Below are 21,637 nucleotides of genomic sequence, written 5' to 3' on the forward strand. Positions count from 1 at the left end.
CACTACAGGGGTGGCACAATTGAGCCACAGCTTGGAATCACCCGGTTCCAAGACAATCCAAATTAAAACTGGCTGACAGTCAAGCTCTCGACTATAAATGGAGAACTACATCTCTCCCCCTTATCTTGCACTTAATTTGATTTTTTTATTTTATTATTAAAAAATCACTGCAAAAACCCGAGGTGATTGCGCTAGGGCGGTATTACTCTACCGCCCCAGCGAGACTCCTTGGCGCGATGGGGACAGTGGGCATCGCGCTAGGGCGTAAAACTTGACCTCCCCAGCACGACCCCTTTGATTTTCACCAGAACGCAGCACGCTAGGGTGGCCAAAATTTACCGCCCCAGCGCGCCGCGTTATAAAACCGTCCCCTTCCCTTTCTCTTCTCACTCTGCGCGCCCCTAATTTTTTCCCCCCGTTGAAATCTCTGCAAATTTCGCCCCTCACGTTCAATCTTCCCCTCTCGATTTGCAAGAACTCGAGTTCCTACACTCCCACAACACTCAAGCCGCTGATGACTCCGTTCTTCCTTCAATTTCTGCAAGAGGTAGTGGATTAGCCTTGGTATCTCTCCACACCCACATGCATACATGTCTTCGAAGAAATCTAAGGTAACACAAGCCTCTTCTTCCTCTTTGTCTGGTACTAGAGGTAAATTTGTCAATGAGGAAGCCCGAAATAGATATGAGCATGCTAAAATTAATAGTATTCCTATTCCGGAGCGAGGATTTGATTTATCCTCTAGATCATTAGATTTGTTGCATGCTATCGAGGAATGGGGATGAGAATCTTTTTGTGTTCCGCCTAAGGCTGTGGTGATTCCACTTGTGCGTGAATTTTACGCCAATGCCGCCGAGCGAACTGATGGAGTGGCTATGGTACGGGGTAAGTTGGTCTCCTTTGAGTCAACCACACTAAATGCATTGTTGGTTACCCCTGTGGTTGATGAGTCTGATTTAGAGGCGTTAATCGCCAATCCGAATTTTGAGTTCATTATGCAAACCATATGTTACCCGTGGGCTAGGTGGAAGACTCCAAGTTGCTTTCTGGAAAAATATTTATTGTTTAGGCCTGCGGTGTGGTCGTTCCTCTCAAAAAGATTGATGCCGATGTCACATACCAGTGACATTCAGAAAGACCGCGCAATCCTGGTCTACACACTGATGGAGGGCATTCCCATTAATGTGGGCTGACTGATCTTTTCTCAGATATAGCAGTTCATACAAAGCTCGAGCATCGCCCTATTCTTTCCTACCATTATTACCGAGCTGTGTTTGAGCCGGGGTAGTTGTCAATGTGGAGGAAGAATGGTTACAACCAATGAAGCCCATTGACGACTCGTGGATGAAGACGAAGAGAGGCAAGCGTGCTATCGACTTCTCAAAATTACCCGAGGAGGAGGCAGCCTCCAACCACCCACCACTACCCCCACAGCCCCGCCGACGGTCCATTATTGATAAGTTTGACGAGTTGTGTGGATTTGCGGTCCATCAAGATCAGTATAACACTGTCAACAGTGCACACATGGAATCGATGGAGTCTCTAGTACGCGGGATGGCACCGCACATGGGCCTTGACACCACCACTTACCCACCACCACCGGCATTCCCGCCTCCATTCCCTTTCCAGTATGCTTATCCACAGGCCGAAGATTTGGAGCTTTGCGTGGTGCCACCCGAGGACGAGGACGATGAGCTGTGATCAGGGGAGTTCAAAGTTTCCCATTCTTTTATTTTATTTTATTTTCTACTGCATTCTATATTTGGTGCTTATTGTTGTTTCCTTCCGTCATCTATTTTGCATTTGTGCCCATGTTCTGCATTCATATGTTCGTTTATGTGTTTCAGCTTTTTTTTCTTTTGTGCCATGGGGACATGGCACACTCTTAGTATGAGGGGGTCATTTAGTTTGTGTCTTGCATGTGTATCAGTTGATGGTGAAACAAGTGAGTTTGTAGCCAATAATAATTTTAGGTTAGATGAACTGCATGTTGCTTAGTCTTATCACTCATTATGAATACCCCGGCGAATGGTGAATTTGTATATGCACACATCGTGGGTTTTGGTAGTAATGTAAATGACAGTTGAGTTTAAAAATCTTTGAGGAAACTAGAAAAACATGAGATGCGAGTCGAACTTGAATGAATTTCTGTTAACAGTCGTGACTAACCAGTGGCATACACTCGAGTAGAAAACTTTAATCCCCCTGGAATAATCTTCGCCCAATCATGCATCGAACCTCAAAAGTCCCCCCTGAGCCAGATAAATGAACATACCCTCTATTCAAAGCCCAGGGAGTATACATGAAAAATTATGCACTTGATAAAAAAGAATTAGAATGTGAAGAAAAAAAAAGGGGATGTAAGGTGTGGTGGAGCCAAAAAAGAATGAAATCCTATCCCGAGGCTAAAAAGATGGAGATGTGAGGCATTGAGGAATGTCAGCTAAAAATGCTGACAAATGCATAATGAAAATGATCAGTGTACTCCCCATCTTTTTGAACCGGTTGAAACATTTATGGATATTGACTCCCTAATTCTTGTTGGACAACTATGAAATTCTGCCACTTTGTGTTTACTGATTGGTCACGAATAGAAACAGAATTCAGGATAGAGAAACTTGTGTTGATTTGGTGACTTGCATGATTTGCGAATGAAACTATCTGAAGCACGAGCTGGTGAAACCCACATAGCACACACACACGAGCACATTTTCTAGTCAAATCAAAATACTATAAGATGCTTCAAAAAAAGGGTGTTAATAGATGTTGTGAGTTAACTAATTGAATGTAGTTCAAAATCCCGCTGAGGCAATGGGATGTCAGTTTGCTGTTCGCCATCAATTTAGTTGTTTTTAGTACTTTCTATAAAGGCCTAAAAATCCTTACTTTGAAAATTTGCGGGAAATTTAAAATTTTTCTTTTAAAATAAATGGAGTGCTTCATTCATACCAAAAACTGATAAAATGTTTAACGTTCAAAATAGCAGCGGAAGAAATTATTACTTGCCAAAATAACAAGTTAAAGTATTCAACAACTGATAAAATATTTGAGCATCAAAAATAAAATGGCAAGTGCTGAAACTGAGGTCCTCGAGGGCCACTACTGTCGACCCAAGCTAGCTCACTGGTCCCCGCCCTCGATCCCGACATCATCAGTACCTACAACAATCAAGTCTAGTGAGTCTAAAGACTCAACAGGCATATATCGTAAATAACAAGTAGATAATATAGTAAAATTTGCACGGGATAAAAATAGCATGTCATGAGGCATACGTGAAAATAACTTGTCATGAGCAATTACAATACGTGCATAACTGAACTGAAAAATCATAGTAAAAATGTTTGCTCCTTGGAGCCCTGTACTGAAATAGCTTGTAAAAATTTTCTGGTGAGATTATGGTCTTCGCAAGTAGTCCCTGAACTGAACTGAACTGAACTGAGCTGACCGATACTGGGGACCGGACCGGTAACTGGTGACCGGATTTACGTCTGATCAGACTACTGCCACAGTATACTGGGTGAAAAAACTGAACTGACCGGTAACTGGTGACCGGACCGGTAACTGGGGACCGGATTTAATCATGATAGTAAAGTGACCACAAGCAATATCGCATAAATCTCAAAATGAATATTTTTGCATGTAATATAATTAATTCTCACAATTAAATATCCTGTAATAATTTTACTGATGCATTGGATCGCTCCCAGGCTCGCTGCAACCTGCATATGTCATGAAAAATATTCAATAGCTTTTACTTGACCAAACTATGCAATTAAATCCAAAAACTGAGACAAATGCGCCTAATGACTTCGTATTTAATCATGACTCCGAACCAACCCGAACCAACAATGAAACATCATATAGTCATGATTAAAATACTCTTAAAATGATGAATTAATGCTCCAAAAATAGTTAGGGCCGAAATCTAGGTGGATGGAGGCCAAAACATGAAACGCTCTTTCGAGAGTCAATTTGGCACATCGCACCGTAAATTATCGTACGACCTCAAAAATGAACCGAATTACGAACGGTTGAAAAAATGACCTTCTTAACTCAATGAGGCACTTTCCAGTCTAAGGCCATAGGCTAAAAGCCAACCGAGAACCCAAACGAGCCACTGAACCGTCACAGCAAGTTGCTGTCCAAAAATACAGCAACTGTGCTTCGGTTTCTTTGCGTCGTTTGCGAGGCTAATGGCCATTGGAGCTTGAACCACCGACCAAAACCTCTTACCAACGTCCCAAGGAATGGTTTGAACCATGGCTAAGGGCCCTAGGCCAGCCACAATCTGAACCACACCAGAAACAAGACCACACTCCTAGCCAAGAACGTAATCTGCGCGCTTGGGGATTTTTGCTTCGTTTGCTGTCATGGACCTTTCCAGTGGCCATTTGGTTGACCATGGCACGATCTAGACATCTTGGGGTATGGTATGAACCGTGGCTAAGGGCCATAGGCCAAACAAGATCCACACCAATCCACCAAAGTTCGAAACCCATATGTTGTACCAAAGAAGGGCCGAAGTGGGGAAGAGGCTGTTCTTGTTGTTTTATTTGAAAACCGATCCACCATGGACCGAGCCACCAAAAGGGTGACTTAGTCACATCTTAGAAATGCTAGGGAAGTGATCTAACCATGGTTATATGCCTTGTGGCAGCTTAGATCAGATCCATCCCCTTGACAGCACACAACAGATTTTTCGAAAACTAAAAGGGCCAAGATTGAAGAGTTGCTGTCAAATTCAAATTCTATCTTGCATGGGGCTTGTTTGAATGGACCAACATGGTCTTGACACACCCTAGTATGTGTCTAGATGTAGCCTAGTGAGCTTGGAGTCGAGCCATCCACCTGAAACATCAAAACAAGAGAACCTGTGAAGAGCATCATGAAAATCGAAAATTCTGCATTCTTATTTTCTGAAAAATTCTTGATGTATTTCGATTTTTGCTAAATAAAACATGATCATGTAATGAAAATAAATGGTATTAAGAGTTGATTGAAGAGTCAAGGAAGAATATATGCATGTCTGGTTTCGTTTTGAAAGAAAACGAAAGAACGAGACGATCCGGCGCGCAGGAGGTGGAGCGCTTTCTATTCTACCTTGCTTGTTCTCGATTTTCTCCTCTATTCCTAGCTATGGTACTCACGTTTTTTTCTCTCAAATTCTCTCTTAATTTCGAAGTAATGGAGGGGGGAAATGGTGGTTAAGAGAGTGAGGAGAATGGGTGCAAAATATAGGGAAAAATCAAGACCAAGTCTCCACCTTTTTGAATTTTGAATTCTTGCTGCTATCAAATATTGGTGGGGGGAAATATTAGAGGTGCATAGCCGAAATTCTCATGATAACTAGACTAGGATATTGCTTACTAATAAATTAATTAAGCTTGATTAGTAATTAAAAAGGTTATCATGCTAAAAATGACAAAGAATGGGTCAAAGGTGAGTTGGCAAGGAATGTTCTAGCACCAAAGGGGTGGCCGAAAATCATCCTTAAAAATAAAGGGAAATGTTGATTATTAACTAAATTTATAACCCTTAAAATCCTCATCTATCCTTTAATTAATTTAGTGACTTAACCCCTTAATTAAGGAACTTAAATAAATTTATTTTCTACTCACCTCAATTAACTAGAATAATTTTTTAAACTTCCTTTTTAACTTAAATGAACTTACTTGCTAGCTAAAATAAATTCTGGATATATTTTCTGAATCTTAAATTTTATCTCTAAACTCCAACTCCAGTCCGGAATCACTGAAATAACTGAAATAATAAAATTTAAACTACTGAAATAAAATAATTAACTTAAGGAAAATCATTTAAATACTCATGAAATAAAATCATTTAAAATACTAGAACTATGCATGGCTTCTACGTAGTCTAAGTTACGGGTTCTACACTTTCACTTTGTGGTTTGGTTCACGTTTTGGTTGTGGTCTGTAACCTATTTTGCTTGAAGGCAAGCAAAAGATTAGTATGAGGGGGTTGATAGAGGTAATTTTTACGTGTTTTAATATATTGCGTGAGTCGTAGTTTGCAACGATCTGGGTTATTTGGGGTTTACATTATGTCTATTTCTTCTTATTTTATTGCATTTGATCATTGCTCACTTAAGTATGTAATGTGCGGAAAAATAGAGAAAAATCAATTGGAAGAGAAGCTGGGGACAGAAGATGTCGCCCAGCGCGAGTGCCGCAAAAGAAATGAGTGCCAAGCAGAAGACCTCGCACTAGGGCGGTCAAACTTTACCGCCCCAACTCGAGAGGCTGAAGGAAAATAACAGGATACCTAGCGCTAGGGCGGTCAAACTGTGCGAGAGGCTGCGAAAGACACCGGTAGTACAGTAGATCGTGCGCTGAGGCTGGGAAACTTGACCACCCTGGCGCGAACCAAAATGGGAAAGTTTCTTATTTGGATTTTATTCAATTTTGAAGGTGGATGGCTAAAGGAAAAAACCTATGCACGAAAATCAGACATCATTCAGCAGCCACCACAAGCCTTGGAGAGGATTTTTGCACTTGGAGTTGAAGATTCGAAGATTTCCGGGCATCGTTCTTCGCGCTTTTCGTCAAATCTAGTATTTATAATTTAGTTTTTATCTTTTAAACGTTGTTGTCTTTATTTCTACCATGAATTCTAGTAGCTAAACTGAACAATATTTGTTGAGATTTAAGGGGATCCTACCCCAAACTCTGATTTAGTTAATTAATATTTTAATTGTTGGTTTATTCTTGATTGTGTTAATGTTTTCATTATCATTATTAAAGAATAGCTAACTTTAATAATAATCTTATATTACGAGTGAATTCGAGAGAATAGCTTGTGATAGGAACGAGTAGCGTAGTTCGTGGATTTACAATTTACATAGACATATGAAATTGGATACGCACTGATAGTCATAGTTCATTGTGACGAAAACTAGGGGATTTCATAGATCAATATGCTATTCACTCTTGATAAATATTTAAAAACATTCAATTATTTCACTGAGTAGAATTAGTTTGACATAGCTCGAGAGAGTGTGTTCAATTGAATAGGAAATCTTGTCGTAAGAGTAAATCACTGTCGAACAAATTGATAAATTAACGAGGGGTTGGTGAACTGAAATTCCCAACAAATTCATTTCTCATTAAATTTTAATCAACCATTCTAGATACTATATCTCATTATTTAATACCCGAACCTTTTTATTTGAATGTTTATTTGAGTATAGTAGTAATAAACAATATATCAAATTCTGTTGCTAAAGATTTGATAAACAGAAATAATAATTGAAAAATACAGTTTTCAGTGGAACGATACTCGTACTCGCGTACATTATACTATAACTTGACATCGTGCATTTGCGATTAATTTTTGAGCATAAAATACCATATTCTTATTAAGTGTTGGAAACTAAATTTCAGTGATTTGACAAACTAAGCTTCGAAACATTTGAATAACTGATCAAAGGCAACGAAGAAACGAGCTAACTGATCAAAGAATTACAACTTTTAGTTGCCACTAGCTGAAGATTAATACATACCAGCTATAAATTATACACGTCATCAGCTGAAGCAAAAATATAACTGACTGATCAGTTGAGAACTGATCATTTGAAACAAATCAGTTATGAGTTTTCCAGCAAAGTATCTTTCAGCTGGTCCCTCAGCTGTACACGTCATCAGTTGAGAACGACAACCGACAAATAGTACAACAGACTGCAACTAGTAGTGGGACGCCATATTTCAGAGATTGCAGTGTACGAATGTCAGAGAATATCGACGTGGCAAACAATGGATATAAAGTTTCAAATGATATTTAATATTACCGTTGAGATGGAAGCCTATAAATAGGTGAAGAGATCAGCTGAGAAGAACAACACGCGAACTACTATTCTATTCAAGCTTGTTGTTACTCTGCTAAAATCACAGCTCGCATTTAGATATCAAAACTCACTCTTATCAGATTTATCAGTAGCATTCAAGGCTACCTTTACGAGCTTTCTAGCACCTTGAAATCTTTGTTAGATTTATTTAGTTGTGTTGTATTCAGTCACGCACTGTAAAAGCATTTGTGAACTAAGAGTTTCAATTTGGCAATGTTAAGACCAAACTGAAGTGGGTCAGTACAACGTTTGTATTTGATCAAAGTCTTTTAGTGAATATCCTATCTTTTTGATAGAAGGGGTGTCGTCTTAGGAGTTATTCTATTCTCCGAACATCCAGAAACAGATTGTGTGTTCTTCATTTCAATTATTCTATCTTTCAGTCAGTTTATTTCTGCAACTGTTTTTCAGTTAAACTAATTGTTATCGACCAACGAGATACCGAGTGTCAGTTTGTAACAAAACTGAACCCATTATTCGAAAAGAATTCATAATCAGTGAGTGTTTATTCAACTCCCCTTCTAAACACTTATCACCTTTGTAACCAATCCTTTCAAGTGGTATCAGAGCGGTTGTATCTTGTCTAAGAATATTTCTATTCAAACTATTGATCATGTCTTCCTTCAACAAGATCCCAATGTTTTCCAGAGAGGACTTCGATGATTGGAAAATCAAGATGCAGGCTCACTTAGATGCACAAGACGATGATATGTGGTACCTCATCACTGACGGACCAATGAAGATTCTGAAAGCCAACACAGCAGTTGCAATCACAGATGGGGCACCTCATAGAATTGAAAAACCCAGAGACGAGTGGACTGCTGAGGACAAACGCAAAGCAAATCTGGACAATGTAGCAAAAGACATACTGTACAAAACACTGGACAAAGTAACGTTCAATAAAATCAAAATGTGTAAGACAGCCAAAGAGATTTGGGAGAAGCTGATTCAGCTTTGCGAATGGAATGAACAAACCAAAGAAAATAAAATCTCTGTTGTCGTTCAGAATTTTGACAATATCAAAATGAGAGCTGGAGAAACAATGTATGAATATGATGAAAGAACCAGCTGCATCATCAATGAATTAAATGCACTTGGAAAAGTGTATACCAACAAAGAAGTTGCCTTAAAAGTGATCAGAGGTCTTCTCAAGGAGTGGGTCGTAAAGACCATGGAAAAGAGGGAATCCAAGGATCTGAACAAGGTTGAGCTTCATGATCTATTTGTTGATCTGAAGGCATATGAGTTTGAGCTGCAAAATCGAGAAAGAGAACCCTCTACTCCAGCAGTCACAACTGCCTTAGCTGCTGTTAGAACAGAACCAACTGGTTTTGTCGAGAAAGTTGCTGATCAACTAAGAAATGATGCCATGCCAGTGTTCATCAAAAAATTCGGAAGATTTATGAGGAAAAATCAAGGGGACTTCAAGAATCACTATTAGAGAAACAATTACAAAGAGGAATCAAATTCTTGCTACACCTGTGGCAAACCCGGTCACTTCATTGCTGATTGTACTAAACCCAAGAAGGACAGTCAAGGCTCAACTGAAAGAAAGAAGAAGTCATATGAGCACAAGAGGAGACCCAAGGATGATAAGAAGTCCTTCTGGAAGAAGCATGAGGTGCTCTTAGCTGAAGAGAGCAAATCAAAATGGGCAGAAACTGACAGCGAAGAGTCAGAGCCAGAAACCTCATGCAGTTCCAGTGATGGTGAAGAGGAAGTGAAGTGTCTGATGGCTGGTGACACAGAAATGGAGTCAAGCAGTCAACATGTATTTGACTTTAGCTCAACTGATTTCACTACAGAAGAACTCATTTCAACTATTCATGACATGGTTAGTGAGTATCATAAGCTTGCCTTAAAATTTGAAAAGGTTAGAGCAAAGCAAAATAATCCCATAGACAATAAAATTACAACTGATGCATCAGTTGATGTGTTGAGTCTAAAAGAGGAAATTGCTGAGCTCAATGCTGAAAGAAGCTGGAATCAATCAATGATTCAAAAGTTGATGCTTGAAAATTCAAAGCAAACTGAGCTTATTCAGGCTTTGAACAAATCATTTGTTGCATTAACTGATATACAGAACTGGTTTAGGGTTCAGTAACCAATATGAAATGTCTTCCAATGATACTCGACCGAAACTGAATTTGGATAAAGGGAAATACATTCACTTTGTCAAATCAGTTGCAGCACAAGAACAAACTGAGCCAAGTAAACTGATGGAACAGTCTACTGAAAGTACGAACAAGGCTAAAAGATATGGTATTGATTATAGCCCAAAAGTTTTAAGAGACTCACGGAGTCAGTCTTCAAAAAGAATCAGCAGGAATTATTCTAATGGCTACTCCAATTATTTTAACAACAAGCCGGTTCAGAAAAGATATCGGCCGAACAATGAGTTGAACAGAGCCAAATCACATGTTGTCTCACCTGCACAGCACACACCAAGACACACAGATCGAGAAAGATCATCTGGAATACGGCAACTGGACATTCAGTTAGACTGATCCAAGTCTGGATTCCTAAAAGACTAATCAATTTTGGACCCAAATAGAAAAGGGTACTGTTGGAAACCAAATTTTGGAGTTTGACAAACTGAAGAAACTAACTGAATTATGAGACAACTGAATATGCTAAAGACGCAACTGATTACTTAACAACTGAAACCAGCTGAACTAATAAAGAAAACTGATCAGTTGGAAACCGATCATTTAATACACTCAGCTTATGAACTGATCTCAACTGAATGTTTCTCGGGAAATAACAACCGACAAAAATACATAGTAGACAGCAACTGAATATGGAAAGCCGCACCTCAATCATTACAAGATAGAACAACGTATTTCGGCTGTTGCAATTAAGACTCCGTATTACAATCAATGAAGAGAACATTGCCCAAGGAATGATGAAGTGGCAATCAACGGATATTAGAATTCAAATGCATATCAAAGTTACCGTTGAAAGAAAAGTATATAAATATGACTGAAGAACAGCAGAAAAACAACAGACGATCACTCAATCTTAAACTTGTTGTTACTCTGTCAAAATCTTAACTCATTCTCATTTGAATTACTCGTAGCAATCAAGGCTACAATCTGAGCTTATTAGCACTCTCTAAAAGTTGTTAGATTCAATTGTGCTAATATCAGTTACGCACTGAGAATATTGTGTAGAACTAAGAGTTTCAGTTTTGGCAGTAGTAAGTCCAAACTGAAGTGGGTCTGTACAAGTGTTGTACTCGATCAAAGTCTTTTAGTGAATATCATATCCTTGTGATAGAAGGGGTGACGTAGGAGTAATTAAATTCTCCGAACATCCAGAAACAACTCTTGCATATTTCTTTCAGTTTCGTATTCTATCTTTCAGTCAGTTAATTTTCGCAACTACTCTAGTTTAACTGATTGTTATTGACCAACAAGATTCCGAGATTCAGTTTGTCACCAAACTGAACTCAAATATTATTAAAGAACAATTTTAATTGTAAGTGTTTATTCAACCCCCCTTCTAAACACTCTTGTTACGACGACCGATCCTATCAAGTGGTATCAGAGCGGTTGAATCTTGTTCTTGAATACTTCTGATCTATAAATCTGCTAGCATGACTTCATTCAATAAAATTCCTATGTTCTCAAGAGAAGATTTCGATGACTGGAAAATCATAATGCAGACTCACTTAGCTGCACAAGATGATGACATGTGGTATGTCATAACAGACGGACCCATGAAGATTCTAAAAGCAAACACAGCAATTGTCATAACTGAAGGGGCACCACAGAGAATTCAAAAGCCCAGAGAAGAGTGGACAACTGAGGACAAAAGAAAAGCCAATCTTGACAATGTGTCCAAAGATACTCTATACAAAACACTGGACAAAGCAACCTTCAACAAAATAAAGATGTACAAAACAGCAAAAAAAATTTGGGAAAAGTTGATTCAGTTATATGAAGGAAATGACCAAACAAAAGAAATAAACTCTCTGTTGCTAGTCAAAAGTTTGACAATATCAGAATGAAAGTTGGAGAATCAATGAATGAGTATGATGAAAGGGTGAGCAGTATTGTCAATGAATTAAATGCACTTGGAAAAGGGTACACTAACAAAGAGGTTGCACTAAAAGTGATGATAGGCCTTCCAAAGGAATGGGATGTCAAAACTATGGCTATGAGAGAGTCTAAAGACTTGAACCAGATCGAACTTCATGATCTATTTGGTGATTTAAAAGCTTATGAATTTGAAATGCAGAACAGAGAAGGAGAATCATCTACTCCTACAGCTACAACTGCTCTAGCAGCTGTCAGAACTGAACCAACTGGTTCAACGGAGAAATCTGTTGATCAGTTAAGCAATGATGCTATGTCATTATTCATCAAAAAGTTTGGGAGGTTCATGAGAAAGAACCAAGGAAACTTTCAGAAGCAATACCAGAGAAATAATTCCAAAGAAGAAACAAATGCTTGCTACAATTGTGGCAAAATAGGTCATTACATTGCTGACTGTCCTAAACCTAAAAAGGACAGTCAAGGATCAACTGACAGAAGAAAGAAATCACATGACCATAAGAGAAGACCCAGAGATGATAAGAAAACCTACAGAAAGAAACATGAGGTTCTATTAGCTGAAGAGAACAAATCCAAATGGGCAGAAACTGATAGTGACGAAGCAGAATCAGAAAGCCCATATAGCTCAAGTGATGAAGAAGAAGTCAAATGTCTAATGGCCAATGATACTGAATCAGAATCTACAAGTCAACAGGTATTTGATTTTAGTTTAACTTACATTACACGAGAAGAACTCATTTTAACATTGCATAAAATGGTAAATGAGTACCAGAATCTTGCATCATCATTTGAGGAAATGAAGTCAAAGCAAAATGATCCCATGGACAATAAAATCAAAACTGTTGAATCAGTTGATGAGTTGAGTCTAAAAAGGGAGATTGCTGAGCTAAGAGAAGAAAGAAACAAATATAAGTCATTAATTCAAAATTTAATGCTTAAAAACTCAGAACAATCTAAGCTCATTAAATCTTGGAATAAGTCATCAGCTGCATTGAATGAAATGCAAAATTCACAAAAATCAGTTTTTGATAAATCTGGATTAGGACTCAATACTAAAGGTGAAACATTTCCAAGAGAAACTCAACCCGAACAGAACATGGACAAAGAGAAATACATTAAATTTGTCAAATCAACAGTAGAACAAGAAAAATTTAAGCCTAGCAAACTGAATGAACAACCTATTGAGAATAGGTATAAGGCTAGAAGACATGGAGTTGGTTACAGTCCAAAAATTTCTACTGACTCAAAAAGTCATTTATCAAAAAGATTTAGCAAGAACTATTCAAATTATTATAACTGCAAACCAGTCCAGAAAAGATACAGACTAACCAATCAGTTGAACCAAGCTAAAATGTATATTGTGTCATCTGTACATCGCACACCTAACACACAGAATCCGAGAAAAATAATTTGGAACACGGCTACTGGAAAGTCAGTTAGACTAATCCAAGTATGAGTTCCAAAGGGACTAATAAGTTTTGGACCCAAATAGATATGGTACCAAATCATATTATGTGTGTGCTTGCAGGTAACAGGTACAGATAAAAATTCGATAGGGTATTTGGACATCGGTTGCTCACGACATATGACAGGAGATGCAAGTATGCTATCTCAACTGACCAAATATAGTGGTCCAAACATCAGTTTCGGAGATAATTCCAAAGGTAAAACCGTGGGTAACGGTAAGCTTATCCATGGTAACTTTATTATTAAATATGTTTTATTAGTAGAGAATCTGAAGTATAACTTGATTAACATCAGTCAGTTATGCGACAATGGATTCTCGGTACAATTTGATAAAAATTCATGCTCAGTTAAAACATCAACTGATGAAATCATACTAACTGGCAAACATTGCCTATCTGAGTAAACATGAACTTGTAACTGGTTTGCCCAAAATAAATTTTTCAAAAGAAAAACTTTGCTCAGCATGTCAGTATGGAAAACAAGTACGATCTTCTTTCAAAAACAAGGGCTGTAAATCTTCATCCCGATGCTTAGAACTATTGCACATGGATCTCTTCGGTCCAATACCAGTCATGAGCTTAGGGGGAATGAAATACACCTTGGTGGTCGTAGATGATTTTTCAAGATTTACTTGGGTTATTTTTCTCAAATCCAAAGACCATACGGCTGCACAACTGATTAAACTCTTCAAAAGACTTTTAAATGAAAAATCAGTTGGGATTGATCGAATCAGATCTGATCGAGGAACTGAATTCATCAATCAAACACTTTCAAGCTTTCTAGAAAATGCTGGAATCAAGCATGAGCTCTCAGCAGCAAGAACTCCTCAGCAAAACGGTGTAGCTGAGAGAAGAAATCGGACCCTTAAAGAAGCTGCTAGAACAATGCTTGCTGATTCTGGTATTTCTCAAAGATTTTGGGCAGAGGCAGTAAACACTGCGTGTTATACTCAGAACAGATCAATGATTAATAAGAATCATATGAAAACACCATATGAGATCTGGCATGGAAGAAAAAATATAATCACTTATTTCAAAATATTCGGCTGTAGATGTTTTATTCATGATAATGGTAAAAATTACTTAAAAGCATTTGATGCCAAATCTGCAGAAGGAATATTCCTTGGATATTCATCAGTTAGTATAGCTTATAGAGCCTTTAATAAGAAAACTTTAAATGTTGAAGAATCTGCGCATGTTGATTTTGATGAAACTGTACTAACTGATAAGCCAACTGATCAAGTTGAGCTAGCTGATCGATTTACAGATATCAGTTTGGAAGATGATGACAAAGATGAAAGTCATAACAATCAAAACATCTTTCAAACACCAGAACCAGAGATATTGGATCAATTAAATGAGCAGGAAGTCAATACTGACAATCAGTTATTAAAGCAAACTGATAACATTCAAATACCAGCTGACGAGGCATCAACTGAAGCTGAAAACTGCATTCAGTTACAACCTGAAGAAGTTGTTGATGCAACAAATGCAGAGTACAGATGGAGAAAATCACATCCACCACAACTGGTAATAGGAAATCCATCTGATCCAGTAAGAACTCACAATTAAATTTTAAATTTATTTATTCATTCAGCCTTTGTCTCACAACTGGAACTAAAGAAAACTGATGAAGCTCTTGCTGATCCTAACTGGGTAAATGCTATGCAAGAAGAACTGAATCAGTTTACTCACAATAACGTCTGGAACTTAGTTCCAAGACCAACTTCAAAAACCATTATAGGTACAAAATGGGTGTACATGAATAAACTAAACGAGGACGGTTCAGTTATACGCAACAAAGCAAGACTAGTAGCACAAGGAGGCAAGAAGAAGGAATTGACTACGATGAGACGTATGCTCCAGTTGCAAGATTGGAAGCAATCAGAATATTTCTTGCTTATGCATCTCACAAAAACTTCAAAGTTTACCAGATGGATGTGAAGAGTGCATTCCTAAACGGTCAGTTACAAGAAGAAGTATATGTCGAACAACCTCCAGGTTTTGTAAACCACAAACTACCTGATCATGTATACTATTTGAACAAAGCATTATATGGTCTTAAACAAGCTCCCAGGGCTTGGTACGAAACTCTTTCAAAATTCCTAACTGATCATGACTTTTCAGTCGGATCAGTTTATAAGACCTTGTTCAAATTTACTAAAAATAATCATATTCTATTAGTTCAAATTTATGTTGATGATATAATTTTTGGGTCAACTAACCCCAAATTGTGCGAAATGTTTGCTAAGTTAATGCAGGATAAGTTTGAAATGAGCATGATGGGTGAACTGACATTCTTTCTTGGACTGCAAGTGAAGCAACTGGAAACTGGTATATTCATTAGTCAAACAAAATATACAAAGGAGTTGCTAAAGAAATTTGGTATGGAATCATGTTCAGCTGCAACTACTCCCATGAGCTCATCGGTTAAACTAGACACTGTCGAAGGGAGAATATCAGTGGAGGCGACATTATATAGAGGGTTAATAGGTTCATTGTTGTACCTAACAGCTAGTCGTCCTGATATTGTTTTTGTTGTCTGTATGTGTGCCAGATTTCAAGCAAATCCTAAGCAATCACATTTCTCAGCTGCTAAAAGAATTATGAGATATCTTAAGGACACGCAAAATGTTGGGCTATGGTATTCCAAAGACTCCACTTTCAATTTAGTTGGATACTCAGATGCAGATTATGCAGGATGTAAGCTTGATCGCAAAAGTACAAGTGGATCTTGTCAGTTTTTAGGAGACAGACTGATCTCTTGGTTCAGCAAAAAGCAATCATCCATAGCTACCTCAACAACAGAAGCAGAATATCTTGCTGCTGGTAGCTGTTGTGCACAACTGATCTGGATTCAGCAAAAACTGAAGGATTATGGAGTAACGTCAACTGAATCACCCATATTTTGTGATAATACCAGCACAATTGCCATCACTTACAATCCAGTTCTTCACTCAAGGACCAAGCATATAGATGTCAGGCATCACTTCATCAGGGATCATGCTTTAAAGAAGAATATTCGACTGGAATACATCTCAACTGAACAGCAAGCAGCTGATATCTTCACAAAACCATTACCCGAGGCTAAGTTTTCTCACTTTAGAAATATTCTTGGGTTAATTGATCTATCATAAATCTATTATTAATACTGTCTTGTTTATAAAATCATCTCTCACAAACTGACTACTTTCTGTCAACTGATGTCAGTTACCATATGTCTGTTTGTTATAAATCTTCTGTTAACATTAATTTGATTGCAGAAAAATAAAATAAGATAGCACTAAGTCAATCAAATTTTACATTTAAATAAAAAGGATGCCAAGTTACACGACTCAGTTCAGATCCAACAAAATTCTTCCACTCATTCAACCAATGAACAGGCGACATTAAATGGTGAAGAAGTTGAAAAGACTAAAGCCAACTGAAACGTCATCGCAATTACCCAGGCTTTTTCTTCACCAGTTATTTATTATCAGTTGATACTAGTTTGACAATTATTATATTTTTACCCTCAAATGATATTAGTGTATCTTTTATTAATTATTAATTATTAATTGTTAACTGATTTCAGTCAGAAGTCAATTAATATCAGTTTATCTGATCAGTTAGTAAATCAACACTTTATTTGCAGGAAAAAGAAAAACAGAGTTAAAACCAGATAAATATCTCATTACTTATAAATATTGGTCTGGATTACATCATCATACTTCTCCTCCACAACAATTATCCAAAATTCCAACCAAACATATAGAGAAGAAGGAGCAGTCATGAGAAAGCTGTGAGAATGAGCTATGCGCCTCAGGATCTTCAATTCCTTGCGGAGCATCAGCTGATGCATGTGACCGTCCTTGAAGACGTCCACCCACACAGCAATATTCAAGTGCTTTCGCACTTGCTTCAGTTCTGCCACCAACTCAGGAGTAGTGGCCTCCCCAGAATTGTACAAGAGCTCAAGCTCCTGCAATCGCTCCCAGTAATGCAGACTTTTGTAGAAGACTTCATCTTCTATGTCGGCCTTCCTGGCCTCCAGAGAGAAAGGAGAAAGACTTGAGTCACTCGTATCAGACATGTTTCTTATCTTGAATATTTTGGATGATATGTCTGAAACTGACTGAGCCGCTTCTATTTATAGCCAAGAATTTATGGAAGCTGAAGGGCCGCGATCATTTATCATATAATAATTTTTTTCTATTTTATGCACCAATTTAAGGGGAATATTAATTTTAAAAGGTTAACTTAGAAGACAATTGTTTGTAACTTCTCAACTGAAATGAATCAGTTTCCCAACTGATCGTTCAGTAGGATTGTTTACAAATCTTCTCACGTACGTTAACTAATTAAAATTTATTATATTCCAAATCAATTGACGTGACTGCAGATTGACGACGTGGCTTATTTTAAAACCGCTAACCTTTATATACACGATTACAGCACACGTACACTTATTTTTATTTCAAAATTTTTCATGGACTGACACGTGTCCAGAATTTGAACAGTCACGTACAAATGTACTAAACCCGCTTCAATTCAGTTCTTCTCCTTCACGCATACAATCAGTTCTAAGAGCATACCAGTTTCCGAAGCTTATTTTCTACGAATTTCAGATCATCTTACCTTCCGAAATGGCTAATCAGATCCCTGCTCACATGATGAATGCCATGGCAATCGATTTTGACTCAGTTTTATCAATTCAAGAAGCTGATATCAAAAATGTCTTTCTGAAGATTGAATCTGCTGGGCTCAGAATGTTTTTGGGAAAATCTTCACAAGAAATATACTCGAAGGAAGTGAATTAATTCTATCTAAAAGGGTATGTTACTCGTGAAGAAAATATCTCTGTCACTATCAATGATCAGTTGCTGATTTTATCTGAAGAAAACTTTGGAGAAATATTTTCCTTGCCGACTGATGGATATGTCAATTTCTCTGAAGTTAAAACATCCGATATTGAGGAAAGCCAATAACTGATATTGAGGAAATGCAATCCTCATTATCTGCTGATGGGAGGAAAATCAAAGTCTCCGACCCAAAGAAATAACTGAAACCAGAAATTCAGTTATTGGCTGATATTGTAGCAAAGGGAATTTTAGCTAAAGCTGGCTCATATGCAGCTCTCACTCTTGAAAAATTATAGGTGATGACAATCATCATGGGTGAGAATAAAGTCAACTGGAGGTACATTATTTTCAGCATTCTAAAGAATATGCTTAAATCAACAAAACAGTCCATGGGGTTTGCTATTCCAATCAGTTACATTCTGAAACTCAAAGGACTGGTAGCTAACAATGCCAAAAAATCTTCAAAATTTAAGATATTCACAGCCAAGAATATCTTGCCACCAAAGACCAAGTTGGATCCATCGCCTAAACAATTCTAAAAAGTCAAGAAGGAGATTGGGATGCAGCAAACTGCTCCTAGATCAGTCAAGAAAGCCAAGACGCTGGCCCAACTGAAGGCTACAAAGCGAAAACTGATTCTCAGTGAATCAGACTCTGAGAAAACTCTCTCTCCCAAACTTATCAAGAAACCGAGGACACAAAGAAACAAACCAATACCAGCAGTGGAACCAACCATTACTGAGAAAATGTCTCAGTCAGCTGCTGAAAAGCCGATTCAGGCTCTCCCATTGCATGTCATCCCTCCTGATGATTCAGTTCCAACTGAAAAGATACCCACTAGAGTAAAAGCTCCCTTCACTCGTGTAAATCAACCCACTATTTTATCTCAGTCTAGACAAAAAGGCGTCACATTGAAGGAACCAGTGGAGTCTACAAAATCTGGCTTACAAATTCCTCATATTCTAACCACGGAGAAGGGAAAAGGCAAGCTTGAGGAGGAGCCAAGGCCATCTCATGCCATTCAAACTCATATCGATCTAATTTGGGAAGAGGTAAATACATTTGCCACATCAAAACTCACATCTTTTGACCGTTGGAAAAGCTTCAGGACCGAAGTTTTTGCCAAGAAACTAAAGCACAAATCCCAACTGAAGACGTTTATTAAACTGGAAAAGATAGTTTTGAGGGTAGTGAAAGCTGCTACCATTATTCAAGCACTGGAAAGGAGACAATATTTCTTTGATCAAATACGGGCTATTCAACTGACTAAGATGGTTAGAAAGTTGAAAGGAAACTACAACCCCACAGGACCAACTGCATATCAAGATAGAGCTGTATTCACTCAACTGGATGCAGATCTTAGTGGCCTACAGAGGGAAATAAGGTTTTGGGAAGAAGATCAAGAACTTGTTCTTCCAGAAAAATCTTCAGGAACAGAGGAATAAAAACCCTCATCGTCTCAGAAGAATGAATCTTCTGAAGAACTCATTGCTGACAAATGAGTCAGGAGGTTCCACAAACAACAGCCGAGGATCAACATCTGTATTCTAAGGCCGAACTGACTTTCGCCAATATCGATGAAATCATTCAGTCAGTTGTTCAGGAAACTCAAACCGAAGCACAAAATTTTGAATCAGTTGATCCTCTGACTGAACAAACAGAACAAGAAGTTCTGAGTACATCTGATGATCTAGTTCAAATTTTTATCGTTGAAGAACATGTTCAAACTTTTGTTGCTGAAGAACATGTTCAATTCTCTGATAATGCAGAACAAGCTCAATTTTTGGTTACTCCAGAAACAGTTCAGCCAGTAACATCTGAAACTGAAGAGCAAACTGAAATGCTCACTCAGAACCCAGAGGAACCACTCACTGAATCCGTGGAAGAACAATTGACAAATGTTGAAAACCTTCAAACTGAATAACCACCCCAAGTTTCAGCCGTTGATCAAACAGAAGAACAAGCCCATGATTCTCCAATAGCAGTTACCACAGATAACCCTGTTATTCTAGAACAAAGTGTTTATGATGCTCAGAATCAACCTTCTTCCTCTCAAAGGTCAAGAAGAGACAGTTGATCGCACTATGATAATTTTTACTCCACCAGAACAAGTGCCACATCAGGAAGATATAGGAGCCATATCTCCTGAAATATCAAATTCAGAAGCATTGTTCGATAAAATCAACACCATCAAGACAAATATGAATCAAATAATGGATGCCATAAAATCCATTCAGTCAACTCAATTCTATCATTCTGTGAAGCTCAATGGATCCGAAAACTTTGTTTTTGCAAAGATGAAGAATATTCAAGAAGTTGTGACTGAACTCTCAGTTGCCATAGAACACAAGAAGAACAAAGCTAAAACTGCTGCTCTTTTCGTTACTCAAGATGTGATCAATCAACGAGTTGAACGATTAGAAACATCTGTTGCAAACAAAATAGACTCACTGCAAACCTCAGTTCTTACTGCCATCTCCAGTATCTCAGCTGATGTCGGCATCTTATCTACTGAAGTTCGACAATTATCTATTCACATGGCTCGGTTTGACAAAAAGGGGGAAGATAGTCAGAAGAAACATTGAAGAGCAATTAGCAGTCTAGCAGTTTGTTTTGAGACAGTTTTTGTTAAGAAGCAGTCTATAAGAGTTCAATCCCTCAGCTACTATATGCTTAGTTTTTTCAAACACCAAAAAAGGGGAAATTGTTGGAAACCAAATTTCGGAGTTTGACAAACTGAAGAAACAAACTGAACTATGAGACAATTGAATATGCTAAAGACGCAACTGATTACTCAACAACTGAAACCCGCTGAACTAATAAAGAAAACTGATAAGTTGGAAACCGATCAGTTAATACACTCAGCTTATGAACTGATCTCAACTGAATGTTTCTCGGGAAATAACAACCGACAAAAAGACATAGTAGACAGTAACTGAATATGGAAAGCCGCACCTCAATCATAACAGCACAGAACAACGTATTTCGACTGTTGCAATTAAGACGCCGTATTACAATCAATGAAGAGAACATTGCCCAAGGAATGATGAAGTGGCAATCAACGGATACTAGAATTCAAATGCATATCAAAGTTACCGTTGAAAGAAAAGTATATAAATATGACTGAAGAACAGCAGAAAAACAACAGACGATCACTCAATCTTAAACTTGCTGTTACTCTGTCAAAATCTTAGCTCATTCTCATTTGAATTACTCGTAGCAATCAAGGCTACAATCTGAGCTTATTAGCACTCTTTTAAAGTTGTTAGATTCAATTGTGCTAATATCAGTTACGCATTGAGAATATTGTGTAGAACTAAGAGTTTCAGTTTTGGCAGTAGTAAGTCCAAACTGAAGTGGTTCTGTACAAGTGTTGTACTCGATCAAAGTCTTTTAGTGAATATCCTA

The sequence above is a fragment of the Primulina eburnea genome, chromosome 6 (assembly GCF_022965805.1).
Source record: "Primulina eburnea isolate SZY01 chromosome 6, ASM2296580v1, whole genome shotgun sequence".
Lineage (NCBI taxonomy): Eukaryota > Viridiplantae > Streptophyta > Magnoliopsida > Lamiales > Gesneriaceae > Primulina > Primulina eburnea.